The sequence below is a fragment of the Bombus bifarius genome, unplaced genomic scaffold (genome assembly GCF_011952205.1).
Source record: "Bombus bifarius isolate JDL3187 unplaced genomic scaffold, Bbif_JDL3187 scf7180000009936_frag, whole genome shotgun sequence".
Lineage (NCBI taxonomy): Eukaryota > Metazoa > Arthropoda > Insecta > Hymenoptera > Apidae > Bombus > Bombus bifarius.
This window is the reverse complement of record NW_022885429.1, coordinates 1-15,409: the sequence shown is the minus strand read 5'-3', so window position 1 is coordinate 15,409 and position 15,409 is coordinate 1. Positions and strand designations below refer to the sequence as shown.

The window sequence follows — 15,409 nt, the reverse complement described above, 5'->3', positions numbered from 1 at the left end:
TTTTTCCGAGTGATTCAGCAAACGTATTTTTTTTGTGTTATAAAATTGTTTAAAGTTTTCCCGTTGACCGTGGATTCGTTTGAACCCCGGATCATTGTTTATAGCGTAAATTAAATTCAATATTTGTAAATTTATTAATCGTTAATTTTCATTATTCGTTAAATTAGTAAATCGTAAGATATATTATTCGTTTCTTTTATTGTTCGATAAAACTTATTATTCTTTAATCTAATTAATAATTTAATTTATCATTTGTTAATCAATCATATCATTTACAAAATTCATTATTCATAATATTTGTAAAACCTTGTTTATTCGTGTAAATATATTCTCTGTTTTGTAAAACAATGGCGAATTCAAACGAAGAATCGTTACGCGCCTTAAATCCTAATGATAACCCGACATCAGAAGTGGGATCAAGCCCATGTGTCACTTTGGAACAACTCATGAAAATCATGGACCGGATAACTCAGCCAAGGGAGCAAAGACCGAGTACGGAACCTAAGGATGTAACGTTACCACGTTTTGACCCTGAAGGCACGGGTTTATATGCTAAGCTCACAAGATCAACGCTTTCAACGATTAACGTTCGCAAATAATATCAAGGCGGAGGAACAATTTTATGATGAAATGAGAGCTCTTCCTTACAACGATCTGCCGGCAACTTTGTTAGGAAATACATCGGAAGAACCTGAAGTTAAACGACGCAAGTTATCGCATTACCGGGTGAAGAGTCATTATTGTGGTACTCTTGGACACAAAATAACGGAGTGTCGCAAGAGGATGCGTAGTGAACAGCGGAAGGATACAAAGGATACAAAGGATACACAACACCAGGAAAGAAACCGTCCAGCTTCATCGTCCAAGGTGGTTTGCTTCAAGTGTCGTGCGGAGGGTCATATCGCACCTGATTGTCCACAACTGCAGAACAGAAAATCCGGCTTCAAGAATGAACGTCGAGTCGACTCCTGTGTGGTAGAGCCTCCAGCTGGTAAATTAAGTCATCTGGGTGAGTCGTACCCATTTTATTTCGATTCCGGAGCCGAATGCTCATTAATCAAAGAATCCGTAGCTTCGAAATTTTCTGGCAAATGAACGACTGATGTAGTAATAATGCGAGGCATAGGGAATACTTGTGTTAACAGTACATCTCAGATTTTATCCACTGTATGTATTAACGGTTTTACATTGGAGATAACTTTTCATGCCCTTTCTGATAATTACTTAAAATACGATATCATGATTGGTCGTGAAATTTTGAGCCAAGGTTTTGACGTGAATGTTACACGAAACAGTGTCGATATTTGTAAGACAAAAATAGTTAACGCTTGTAGCAGAGTCGCGGAAGATGTGATCAACATTAATGAGGTCGACACTGATGTAGTTGGTAACGATAAAGATCGATTGATTTCTGTTCTCGAGAAATACAAAGAGTCATTTATTACGGGTTTTCCGCGGAATCGTGTAAATACGGGTCAATTAGAAATTCGTTTAATTGATCCCAACGTTACCGTGCAACGAAGTCCTTATAGACTCAGTGAGGAGGAGCGGGGAATAGTTCGAGAGAGGATAGGTGAACTGATCCGAGCAAAAATCATAAGACCGAGTAATTCACCATTCGCAAGCCCTATATTACTTGTTAAAAAAAAGAACGGTTCAGATAGATTATGTGTAGATTACCGAGCATTAAATAAAAACACCGTCGCGGATCGGTACCCTCTTCCTCTCATAGCTGACCAGATCGCGAGACTGAGAGGGGCGAAATACTTTATAAGCCTGGATATGGCCAGCGGGTTTCATCAAATTCCTATTCACCCGAATTCGACTGAATATATCGCGTTCGTTACTCCTGATGGTCAATATGAATACATGACGATGCCGTTTGGATTGAAGAATGCACCGTCTCCTTTTCAGAGGGCCATTTTCAATGCCTTAGGTGATCTTGCTTATTCGTATGTTGTCGTTTATTAGGATGATGTTTTAATTATTGCCGATACGATAGATCAGGCGTTAGAAAGATTAAACACCGTCCTAGATACCCTCGTAAACGCCGGATTCTCTTTCAACTTTTCTAAATGTTCTTTCTTGAAGACGTCAGTACTTTATCTGGGTTATGTGATTCATAACGGAGAAGTCCGACCAAACCCAGGTAAAGTACAAGCCTTGAGCTCTTTGCCCGCACCAACGACTGTTACACAGCTCCGGCAATTCATTGGTTTAGCTTCTTACTTTCGAAAATTTGTTCCTAAATTCTCACAGGTAATGAAATCTTTGTATGCTCTCACTTCCGGTAGCAAGAACATAAATTGGACGGATAAACATGAAAAAATTAGGCAAAAAGTAATTTCTATTCTGACCAATGAGCCGGTGCTAATGACTTTTGACCCCAAATTTCCAATAGAACTACATACGGATGCTAGTTCCGAAGGATTTGGGGCTATCTTAATGCATAGGGTCGAAGGTAAAAATAGAGTAGTTGAGTATTATAGCAAGCGGACTAGCCCTGCGGAATCTAGATATCATTTTTATGAGTTAGAAACGCTGGCAGTGGTAAACGCCATCAAGCATTTTCGTCACTATCTGCACGGTCGGGAATTTCTTGTTGTCACTGATTGTAATTCTCTGAAGGCATCCAGTGACAAGGTACATTTAAATGACTGGGTTTACAGATGGTGGGCTTACCTGCAAACTTTTACCTTTGACATTATGTATCGGGAAGGCAAACGAATGGCTCATGTAGATTTCTTTTCGAGAAATCCCGTAGATCTGGATCATCGTACGATCAACAAAATTGTAGAGAAAGAAATTAATCTATCTGAAATCTCCGATGATTGGTTGTTAGCAGAACAACGTCGCGACCCACAAATCTCTGAGATCGTCCGTAAGTTGCAAAATGAAGAGCTCGCGGAAGATATTGCGAATACGTATGAATTACGGTCTGGTACACTCCATCGGAAAATACAGAGAAAAGGTAGAACTCTTTGCTTGCCCATTGTCCCAAGGGGTTTCAGGTGGTCCGTCATTAATCATGTGCATCAGTCCATTATGCACTTAGGTTGGGATAAAACGCTTGAGAAACTATACGAGTATTACTGGTTTGAAGGAATGGCGAAATATGTTCGCAAATTCGTTGAGAACTGTCATGCTTGTCGAGTTTCGAAGGCTAGTTCAGGTAAAGTACAAGCTGAACTACATTCCATACCTAAGACCAGCATACCCTGGCATACGGTACACATGGATATAGCGGGTAAATTAAGTGGTAAGAGTGACTCGAAGGAGTATATCATTGTTTTGTTGATGTTTTCACAAAATTTGTATACCTGTATCATACTCGTAAATTAGATTCCTTTAATACCATTATAGCACTTAAGTCCGCTATATTTTTATTCGGCAATCCCTGCCGGGTAATAGCGGACCAAGGAAGGTGTTTTACGGGTAAAGATTTCCAAAATTTCTGCCAGAATAGACATATTAGACTTCACTTAATAGCAACTGGTGCGAGTAGGGCCAATGGACAGGTAGAGCGTGTTATGAGTACGCTGAAAAATATGTTAACGACGGTGGAAACGACCGGGCGATCTTGGCAAGACGCGATTGGGGAGATACAACTAGCTTTGAATTGCACTACCAATCGTGCAACCAAATCAAGTCCTCTGGAATTATTAATTGGGAAGGCAGCTAGGCCCTACGGTTTATTGTTGCCTGATAATATTGAGGAAGGGAAGTAGACATCTTCAATGTAAGGCAACAAGCGATACGGAACATAGAGACTTGCGCCAGTTATGATAAAGACAGGTTTGACAAAACGAAAGCGAAGATAGTTAGGTTTAATCTCGGTGACTTTGTGTTACGTAAGAACGAGGAGAGAAACCAAACAAAGCTAGATCCGAAATTCAAGGGTCCATTCGTGATAACGGAAGTTTTAGAGGGGGATAGATATATTTTAAAAACTCTAGATGGCAAACGGTCATATAAGGATAGACACGACAAGTTGAGAAAGATGCCAGATGGTTGTATTCCTGCTGAGTTGGATGTCTGCGGTGATGACAGCGACGGTGATAATAACGATGCGAGCACATTGATCTCTGGGAATCATTAACGCCGCATTGTGGTCATAGTAATATACCCAGTGTAGTGTATGCGCCTTTTATAATTCTCCCAGTGTAGTGTGTGCGCCTTATATAATTCTCCCAGTGTAGTGTGTGCGCCTTATATAATTCTCCCAGTGTAGTGTATGCGCCTTTTATAATACTCCCAGTGTAATGCTTGTATTTTTATAATATCCTCACTGGTGCCCTGCGCTTTCTATAATATCCTCACTGGTGCCCTGCGCTTTCTATAATATCCTCACTGGTGCCTTGCGCTTATTATAATATCCTCACTGGTGCCCTGTGCTATCTATAATATCCTCACTGGTGTCTTGTGCTTTTTGTTATGCATTCAACGTGGTTATGTGATTCAACAAACTGAGATCTTTGTGTGGAGTCGAAAATGATCTGTTGTGTCATTGCGGTCTGACTGGTGATTTACGGAGTGCAACTGGCACTTTGAATACAAACTATAACACTAATTTGAGTTCTTTTTCATTTCCTTGCTTGTCAAATTTTTGAACAGAGCTTTGTTGCTGAATTGGACCCTTGACTTATTTGGAACATCTAATCGAATGGTAAATAATATCAGTTACACCGAGTCTAATGTTAAAACTCTGTATTTTAGCTGCACACGAGGACGTGTGATAGTCAGTATGGCCGTGTCGGAGATGAAATGAAAACCGGAGCCTTCCCTATGCAATTTTGAGGAAGCCTTTTAATGCTTTAGCCTAGATTTTATCATAACTGTAATTAAGTAATTGTCATCTGTAATTGTTTGACATTTGTGAAAAGCGAAAGTGGGTTCGAGGTGACAAATGGTCGCTGAACGTAGCCACGGTCACGGGATAAACGTTTTGCCTGACGAAGGTGTGGATCGGTTGTATTGTTCTCCCTAGAAATCACATAGAATTGTACTTTGGAGATGTCGATATAATGGGACACACGTTGTATTAGGAATCAAACTCCAGACAGAAACTGCCTAGCAACGGCGTTTGGATCTTTCTCGATGTTTCCAAGGAGTATATAACAAACTTTTGACAGATATTGCCTAGCAACAACGATTGGAACCTTCTCGATGTTTCCAGCGAGAATATAACAAACAAATGCAGTCGTATTACGAAAAAGATTTTAATCAGAGAGGCATTCGTGTGGTCGCCTTGGAAAGTGATACATCGAGTAATTTTTTTCCGAGTGATTCAGCAAACGTATTTTTGTGTTATAAAAATTGTTTAAAGTTTTCCCGTTGACCGTATATTCGTTTGAACCCCGGATCATTGTTTATAGCGTAAATTAAATTCAATATTTGTAAATTTATCAATCGTTAATTTTCATTATTCGTTAAATTAGTAAATCGTAAGATGTATTATTCGTTTCTTTTATTGTTCGATAAAACTTATTATTTTTTAATCTAATTAATAATTTAATTTATCATTTGTTAATCAATCATATCATTTACAAAATTCATTATTCATAATATTTGTAAAACCTTGTTTATTCGTGTAAATATATTCTCTGTTTTGTAAAACAATGGCTAATTCAAACGAAGAATCGTTACGCGCCTTAAATCCTAATGATAACCCGACATATACATATAAGTATTTCTACTACGCACTTAACTCAGTCCAGCACAGAAAATTACATATATCTCAACACACCTCCTTAATTTTTTGTGCTGCATATTTATAGTGGGTCTCGTTGTAACTGTTTTGAAATCGACTTAAATAATTTACACTATAGCTAACGTCTAATCTTGTTCCAGTACTAATATATAACAAAGCTCCTATGAGATTTCTATATCTTATATCGTCTAAAGCTGATTGTGCGGGTTCTAAACTTAAGTTTTGTTCCATTGGTGTAAAATATAATTTACTGTTTTCTATATTATAATGTTTCGCTAATGACTCTATATACCTACTTTGATGCAGTTTCATCTCACACTTCTTATTATCGTATTCAATGTTTATTCCTAAGTAAGTCTTTACTTCACCCAAGTCCTTCATCAAAAATTTGTTTGACAATTTTTTTTTTAATTTCATCGATTTTTCTTATGTTTTTTCCACATATTAATAAGTCGTCTACGAATAGAATTAAATATATAACATCATCGCTGTCATACTTCATATACAGACAATAATCATTCTTACTTCTTTGAAATCCTAATTTTTTCATATATTCGTCGAAACATTCATACCAAGCTCTTGAACTTTCACGCAATCCATATAACGCTTTTGATAATTTACATACTTTCCCGCTTTTATCGTCGTAACCTATAGGTTGTTTTACAAATACTTCCGATTTTATAGTTCCGTTTAAGAAAGCTGTTTCTACATCCATTTGCATAATCGTCAAACCGTATTGACAACAATAAGATAGTAATAACTTCAACGTTTGCATTTTTGCTACTGGAGAGTATAAATCTTCCAGTACTTCTTTTTGTTGGAAGCCTCGAACAACTAGTCGCGCTTTCTTACGATTATCAGATTTATTCGTATATATCCATTTCAAGTCTAATACTTTTTTGTCTTTTGGTTTCTCTACTAATTGCCAGGTCTTATTTTTCATTAAACTATTCATTTCTCGATCCATTGCTTCTTTACATGAACCGCTGTCATCTCCACTTAAAGCTTCTTCATAGGTTTGAGGGCTGTGTGCACTAACTATATTCACATAAATGAAATATGAGCTCGTTTGACCATATCTTTGAGGTTTCTTTCTTTCCCGTCCTTACCTTCTCAAATTACTTTCTGTGTCCTCAAGTTTTTCTTCTGATTCGTTACTTAAATTTCTCTCCTTTTTTATTGCAACCTGCTCGACCTTTTCGTTTACATCCGAATGTTCGTCAAAAACCTTTTCTGTCTCATTGCCTGGTCCATCTTCTCCTCGAAATCCTACTAAATTATCATCTTCACCTATAAATTCTACGTGTCTTGCAATTACAATTTTATTATTAACTAGTATCCTATATCCATTGTTTTCATAACCTACAGGTATCCCAGTGTCCGCTTTTTTGTCCCATTTCGAATTTCTTTTAACTTCGGGTATTCTTACGAAAACTCTACTTCCGTACAATCTTAAATTATTTATATTCGGTTTCCTTTTTAAAAATATTTCAAATGGTGTTTTATTTTCATATGTGTTTGTAACGGTTCTATTTTTTAAGTACGCCGCGGCTCTAACTATTTCCGGCCAATATTTAATATTCAGCTTTGAATCATGTAATAAGCATCTAGCGGAATTCATGATTGTTCTATTGTAGCGCTCAGCTGTTCCATTTAACTCGTGAACATAAGGTGGGCATGGTTCTACGACAATTCCCTTTTCCCTAGTTAGATTGTACATGCTTTTGTTCATATATTCTTTTCCATTATCGTATCTTAATCTCTTTATCTTTTTACCAGTAAGATTTTCGACTTTGTTTATGTAATCAAGGAAGCAATTGTAAACTTCACCTTTTGATTTCAAAGTATAAATCAATGCACACTTACTGTAGTCATCTATAAATGTCAAGAAATATTTGGTTCCATCAAACCCGGTATTATTATGAGGTCCATTTAAATCGGTATGTACTAATTCTAAAATCTCGCGTGCTCTTCTACGGTTATTTTGGAAGGGTACATTTCTACATTTTTAGCATGAGATTCTTGCCTTTCAATGTAACTACTTATCTTATATAAACCATGATCTTTGAATGCTATCCCTATCAACTTTCTGTATTTGTTATATATCTTTAAAGTATTTCCTGCTGAGACTATCTTATTTTCATTCGTTACTCTCGCATAGCTAATTAAGTTACTATCCGTTTCTTTCACGTAAAATACATTAGACATTGTAATTTTAATCCTCCTTTTGTTTACTTCAAAGTAAGTTAAAATTTTTCCGACTTTTGTTCCTTTTAGAATTCTACCGTCTCCTAACTTCACATTTATCGGGTTTTTTAAATTTTCGTACTCAACAAAATAAGAGTCATTATTTATAATGTGATCTGAACATCCACTATCCAATATCCAATCTATTTTTCGCGTATCGCTAGTACATACCGTAATTTCATTTTTATTATTTTCGCGCTCTACTCTCGTTAGGAAAGATCCAATTTCTTGGTCGTCGTAGCCCTCGTTGTGTGAATAATTTGCGTCGTGTTGACTTGCCTCGTAGTAGCGTTGTTGCCGGCCTCTGCTTTGTCCTCGTTGGCCAAATCCTCGTTGGCCGTATCCTCGTCTTCTTTGGCCAAAACTTCGTCCGCCGCGACCCCTATTCTACTGCGGCTGATACGCACCTCCTTGCTGTTGCGTTCTTCCATTGTTTGCGCCATTGTTTCCGCCTCTATACGTGTTTGTGCAATTCTTTGCCATGTGACCGTACTTTCCACAGCCATAGCACTTTATGTCCTTTTTTTCGGCTGTAAATACATTTGACTTTGTTCTATCACTTTCTTTCTTGCTACGCGTTTCCCACATTATAATTTTATTTTTCAAAAATTCACAAGTCCGATCACTTTCTTTCACTGAGTCGATTAAGTCCCCAACATAGCTCAACGATTCTGGTAGTGCTTTCAGCATGTAGTCGAGTTTTTCACGTTCGCTTACATTTGCACCGGCACTCTTTAATTCATTGAAATTTTTTTCAAATTCCGTGAAAAATGAATTTGATTCTTCAAAGTCTTTCAACCTCATCATGTCTAGTCTACTTCTTATACAAATTTGCACTGCTGTTGATTCCTTCATATACATCTCATCAAACTTTTGCATTATTTTTAAAGCAGTGTCTTGATCACCAACAAATTCTAATTGCTCATTCGTTATACTACTATAGATGTAGTTCATCGCCCATTGATTCTCTTCATTCCACTTATCTTGCGCATCCGTGTCCATTTTCTCTCGTGTAGCCGGTTCATAACATTTTTTACACTTTAGATACATTAATATTCTTTTCTTCCACATTCTGTAATCGCGTCCATCGAATATTTGAACCTTAATTTCGTCGTCCCTTGGCATCTTGATTCGTTTTCTATATTCACACTTTTTTTTTTTTCAAAAAATAATTCTCTTTATTATCCAAAATCTTTTTATTTGTTCTACCAATAGCCTTTTTATCTCTTCAGAATTTATTTCCAATTTTTTATTCCTTTTTATAAATCGACTTTTATACATTCACTCCCGGTTACACGTGGTTCCATAACCTTAAATCTCGGCAACCACGATCTTCTACCATGTTGAGAATTGTGGATCTTTGAAGCCGAAATAATGTTATAGGAACATTAAATTTATATTGACAGTTATTACTAAAATAATGATATATTTATTACATGGACGATTCTATATATATTTATCGATACACACTTGCACGCGTCTCAGCACCTTCTACACCCGACTCTTCATCGACGACTCTTAACCGACTGACTGTTTACATTCCTTTGTTTCGAGACGCTACGCACACACACATACTTCCACACACTGATATATACATATAAGTATTTCTACTACTTAACTCAGTCCAGCACAGAAAATTACACATATCTCAACAGCCTTATATTTTGATCTATACCCCGTCTTAGCCGCCCATCGAGGATTGATGAGAAAATGCGGCCTAGAATTGGGCCGATCGTAATTGGTCGCCAGTTCTCGACCATATTTCCATCTTTATTAGCCTTTGGTATTAAGGCTGTCCTATTTTCCGACCGCATGGAAGGAAAATAGGAACTATACCATAATATATTTGTCGGAGATGAAAGAACACCGGAGCCTTTGGAATTTTGGATAATCCCGCAACATTGTAACCTAGAGTCTACTATAGCTGTAATTGAACAATTGTAGTTATTCAATCCGATTGTAATTGTTCGAGAGTTGTGATAATGAGCTTGGGCTCGAGACGACAGTCAGTCGCCGAACGTAGCCGCGGTCACGGGATGAACGCTTTGTCTAACAAAGGCATGGAATAATTCTATAGCTCTCCTTAAGAAGGAAATAGTTGTAACACTCGACAGTAAACATTCCAATGGTCCCTGTCCCGTAGCTCGCCACACGCAGACCCTGTTCTTCGAGTAAGATGATCGAGTAAGATCGATCGTATATATATATATGTAACTATGCACTAAATTTGAAACGTATGCGATGTATTGAAAGTTTTAAAAGTTTCTTTCAAGTTTCAGATATTTAATCTAAATTAGAGATATATTAGTAAAACATGAAATGAAATATATATATTTACATTATAATTTTTAAACATATTCGTATTTTTAAACATCATTAAGTAAATTTCTAAATAATTAAGAATATACTGCATCTTATTAAATAGGTACGAAATGTTTTTATTAGCGAGAAGCTATTAAAAGTGATGGTTGACAAATTGTATCGATATACCACAAGTTGACGAAGTATACCAGTAATAATTTAACAAAGCAAATTCTTCACTGCGATCTTCGAGAGAAATTCCTTGGAATTGGAATTGTTGTAACGAACGCAGCTGCATTTATAACATGCGACATAATTAAACTCTTTTATATACTAAGCTATTTGATTAATGCTAAGTATGTAAGAAATCTAAAAAGCTTTTAAAATCGTATATTTATCATTGTACTATTGATTTTCCTACCATTTCGAAATGTACAACTTTGAGAGTAATTACTATATCTTCGTTCTTAAATAATGGAGCAGCTAGCGAAAAAAATGAAGGAAAGGCGGAGGAACGATGCAGAATATTCATAACGTGCACGTGATTCATCTGCATGTTTCAGTTTTGTTGTATATTTCACAATCGAACATTTTCTTTTCTCTTCTATCGTACTCTTGTATCTTGTGACGTGACTGTTTCTCGTGGGAGATAAGAGCAAGACGAAATGCGGTTTCTAGCATTTCGCAAACAAAAAACTGTTCGCTTTTCTTCTGTTTTCTTGTTTTTAAATAGAGATGAAAGATAAAAAGACATATCTATAGAATTTATTCTATTTCCATTACACTATTTTCATCTAAATCAATTGGCTTGCTGAATAAATTCTTCTTGTTTACAGGCATAGCTAATAGAGATTTGGATAGTCTAATATGGCTTATTTTCATTCTTTTTCTTAGCTCTAATACTTTCTTTAAATCTTTCTCGCCAAACCTTATAAATTTAAAATTATTCGCACACTGTAATTCATTATTCCAATTCAATAACATTTCACACTGAGTTGCATTTAAAATATCAGAAATTTCTGAAAAATAAAGGAGGGTTTGTACATCAGGATATATTGAAAATAAATTTGGCTGTAATTCTTTACCTATTCCACGTGTATGATATTCTCCTAGTTCTTTCTACTCTAATTATATGTTCCCTCCTAGCATGCTGTCTACTCCTGTTGCTACCTATAGACCTTTTAATAGTAATTTCTTCCATTTCTTCATCATTTCTTGCTACATACCTTTGGATCAAATATAGAACTATAACTAATCACATCTTTAATGTACAATCTCTGTATCATCATGTGTATACATTTTTGTTTTACCTCCGTTTCTAACAAACTTGCAGTTATCTCTGGAGTATAGGGACACACGCCTGGAATCATATTGTTTCTGATCCACGATATTTTCTCTCCTATTGAATTCTGTTTTATCAAGCAGGACATTTCTGCCTTCTGTCTGTTTGATATTCTGAAACAAAACACGTTGTCCATTTCCTTCTTTATTACACAAAAGTATTATATAACCATATAAAATAAATGAAATGTACATAACAAAATCACATAATTTAATAGTAATTGTATTTACTTTTTGGCTTTTTTCGTAATAGCGATAGACTTTCTGCTATTTGGATGTATCATTTTCTTTGGCTTCAGGAATTCTTTTCTCATTGCAGTGGCTTATAAAAGACAACAAAATAAATTAGTTAAAATATTACCATGGCTATGAATTATTTCGATTATCCTAATCATCAAAACTCCAACTCAGGCTATCCGTTTACCCAATGTATAATCATGCACAGGCGAATCGTCGACAGTATCACACGCTTAGAAGCACTAATAGAGTAGACAAAACATCCTACATGCCACAGCTATCGAAAAAATAACCAGATAGCAACGGATAGGCGCCTCTGATATACACCCGACGATAACCGCTTCAGAGGGACTAAAACCTCAGTACAAGAAGTCTCCCAAATCAGCGTTCTATACCTCTTTGTTATAACACTCTGAACCATCACTCTGTTGGATTCATACAATAAATTTTACCACTATATCTAAAGTTTAATTCTTTAACTTATTTGTGAAACGTTCGAACTGCGACTCGAGGAGATCACCGGTGATTTGTCAATTTCGTGATTTGTTGTGTCTCGTATATGATAACAGCAACGACGGCGACGCCTATCGATAGTAAAAGTAATATCGAAGTATACCTTCCTACCATGACATTTCCGGGCTAACAAACTTCAAAATTGGTTTCTTTTGTTTCAAGATATTTTTAGCTATTTTTTTTTAATCTTATAATGATAACCTATTTTAAAATGTGCAATGTTTGATAAATGTACATTAGTAAAATTTCATACGAAGAAAGTTTTTGGGAATCCGTATTATATCCAGCGAGCAGAAAACGAAGACTTGACGGAAGTTGACAACAATGGAGATAAAAGTCTTTATCGTAATATTGTTTTTATTGATTTTAACGTCAGATGGAACGGGTTTCGACAGAAAACGATCCACCAAATTTCAAAGAGGTAACGAGCAAACTTCGAGTAAAAACGAGCAGAAGTCAACACCCGATTATTATTATTACTGCGACTCAACAGAGTTTGGAGTAGTATTATACAAAAGATTCCGTATTTGCGTTCTTGTTCGCCGTGCGACATGATAGAAATTGATTTCTCTTCCGCTTGTATCAGATGCGGGATGTTGGTTGATCCTTTTTCACCGGTCTCGATTATCCTATTTCTCTTTATTCGCCTATTTTTTAAACACAAATATAGATTTTTTACGATTATTTATATTGTTCATGACATCATTTGACGAATTCTTCGAGAACTTCGCAAGGGAACCAAGACATAAATGATATTTAAAATGTTTATAGCAGTTCTGAAGTAAAGAGAAGCGATATTAGTTTGAAATGATGGATCATTTCAATGACTTTATTATTTATTGCCTTAATAGCTATCTACATATTATTTTAGTTGCGTTTTTCTTTTGGATCGGAAATGACTATCCTGTGTTTCGTCAATAATTTGTCTTGCTTCTCTTGGTGCATTTCTAAAAGTAGTATTGACATAAATGAATTTTTTACTGCAAGAGTCAACATCACTTTTTTTCGACTTCTCTTTTAGGTTACAAGAGTACAAAGCTATATATAGGCCAAAACATGTATGTATTTTTCGATAAAAGATAAATTTTTATTCAAAACCTACGAGACTGCACGCAGATATTTCAAATTGCAGCGAATATTATCACGAATACTTCGCGTTAAACATGTTATATCTTTTAACATTTTCAGAGACGCGTAAACATCTGCAAGCTATTTATCACTTTATTCGATTGCATATTGTAGCGGCATATGAGTCATAGGACGATGCGAATCGAGAGTAACTCATGTTGTTGTTTTGCCTCGGGGCATTGATACCGTCTCGAGGTACGAAACTTGATAATAAACAAACTCCGGACAGAACAATATCGCCGCTACGCGCAACCGTCAACCGAAGTCGAATTTAAATTCGTTAGAGGGAGATCGTTAGAAGAGTACTGTCGATAGTTTTAAATACATTTGACTACACCAAATATCAACTCGTCTCATCACTATATACAGCAACGCGTTTAATCAACCTCCACATAATCGAGAAATGATTTCAAATTTGACCCACGTTTCTATCGACTTCGCTTTCTTCTTTATTTTGGAAGAAATGCACATTCACTATTTATCAGCTAAGCGAACTCGAAACGAATGAAAATTCCCAACCACCACGTAGACCAAAGCCTATCAGCCTTTTCCGAACCTGTAGGTTACAACGAGATTCTTAATTAATTAATTCGTTTCTTACAGGCTACAGAGTCTGAGAATAAAGAATTTTTTGACCGTTTTGTTACGACCTATGTTAAAACCACATCATAGGAATAAGATAATAATACAGATCGTAATCATTATATATCGGCACATACTATCAATTTGATTGTGCAATTAAATAACATAATATCAAAAGTAATCAAATGTTGGGATACTTTTGCGCGATAGTGTATATGTGTAAAATAATATGATTCTATAAATTCATTCACAATAAATCAAAAACAATGTTGTGTTGCTTATTCTAGTAAACAATCCAACCATTTAACTGTAAGATATTTGGAAAGTTCATGTAACAAGCATACAATATGCCACCCGGAAGGTACCAACTACGTTCCTCTATGAAATTAGTACAAATGTTTCAAGACTTATATATTATTAACATTTCACGCAACGTTTTTATAAGATACGTTAATCCGTAGAAATGACCCGTCGCAGTAAATTTATACATAGATCAGAGTTAGAAAATAGAAAAGAACGATATTTTCTCTGAGTATACGAAGTTAAAATGGTGTTGGACGCAAATTAATTGGTTGGAAAGAGGCGCCTTGAAGCGTACTAAAAGAGGTAGCTTACCTCGTTGAAATACCATGGAACGAAACCCTGTTGGGCAATGGGCATTCTGCTGTAGCCTGGAATTTCTTTTGCTCCCGTATTCTTCTTCTGTTTTCCGTGGTTTTTGTTACAACACTCGCGACGTTTTCATTCAAACGAACACACAACGCATAAACGGAGAAAAACAAACGTTGAAGGTTGCGTCGCGTCACGCGAATCACTGACGCTACACTTATACGTTGGAAACAGGAACGAAACCGACGCAGGTGCAACACGGGGCCCGTGAAATGTAAACTATCGAACTACGTATAATAGCACACGAAAGTATTTCTATTGTTTGTATATATATATATGTGTGTGTATATTCGCGCGCGCGCGTGTGTGTGTGTGTGTGTATTCATATATATATTATAAATTGGTTTTATATATATATATATATATATATATATATATATATATATATATATATATATATATATATGTATATATGTATGTATATATGTATATATATATATGTATAAGATTTATAAAATGAATGCTCGGTAAAATGTCTGTGATAAATAATTCCAATTAAAATGGAAAAATTTTTAATTGCATTGCTTCGACTATACATATACATATACTTAATGTGACTTACTTTGTATGAGAAAAATTCTGTTTGTCAATTCGATATCGAGAGCTGATAATGCTAACATACGATGAAACGATAACAGAAGAATCCGAATATTCAGAATTTTTCACGATATATGTTAAATA

The 15,409-nt window shown here is 35.7% G+C and overlaps 1 pseudogene; it reads right to left on the bottom strand.

The window, feature by feature from the left end:
* Positions 1–11,023: 11,023 nt before the first annotated feature.
* On the bottom strand, positions 11,024–14,881 carry LOC117215954 (annotated as a pseudogene).
* Positions 14,882–15,409: the final 528 nt, after the last annotated feature.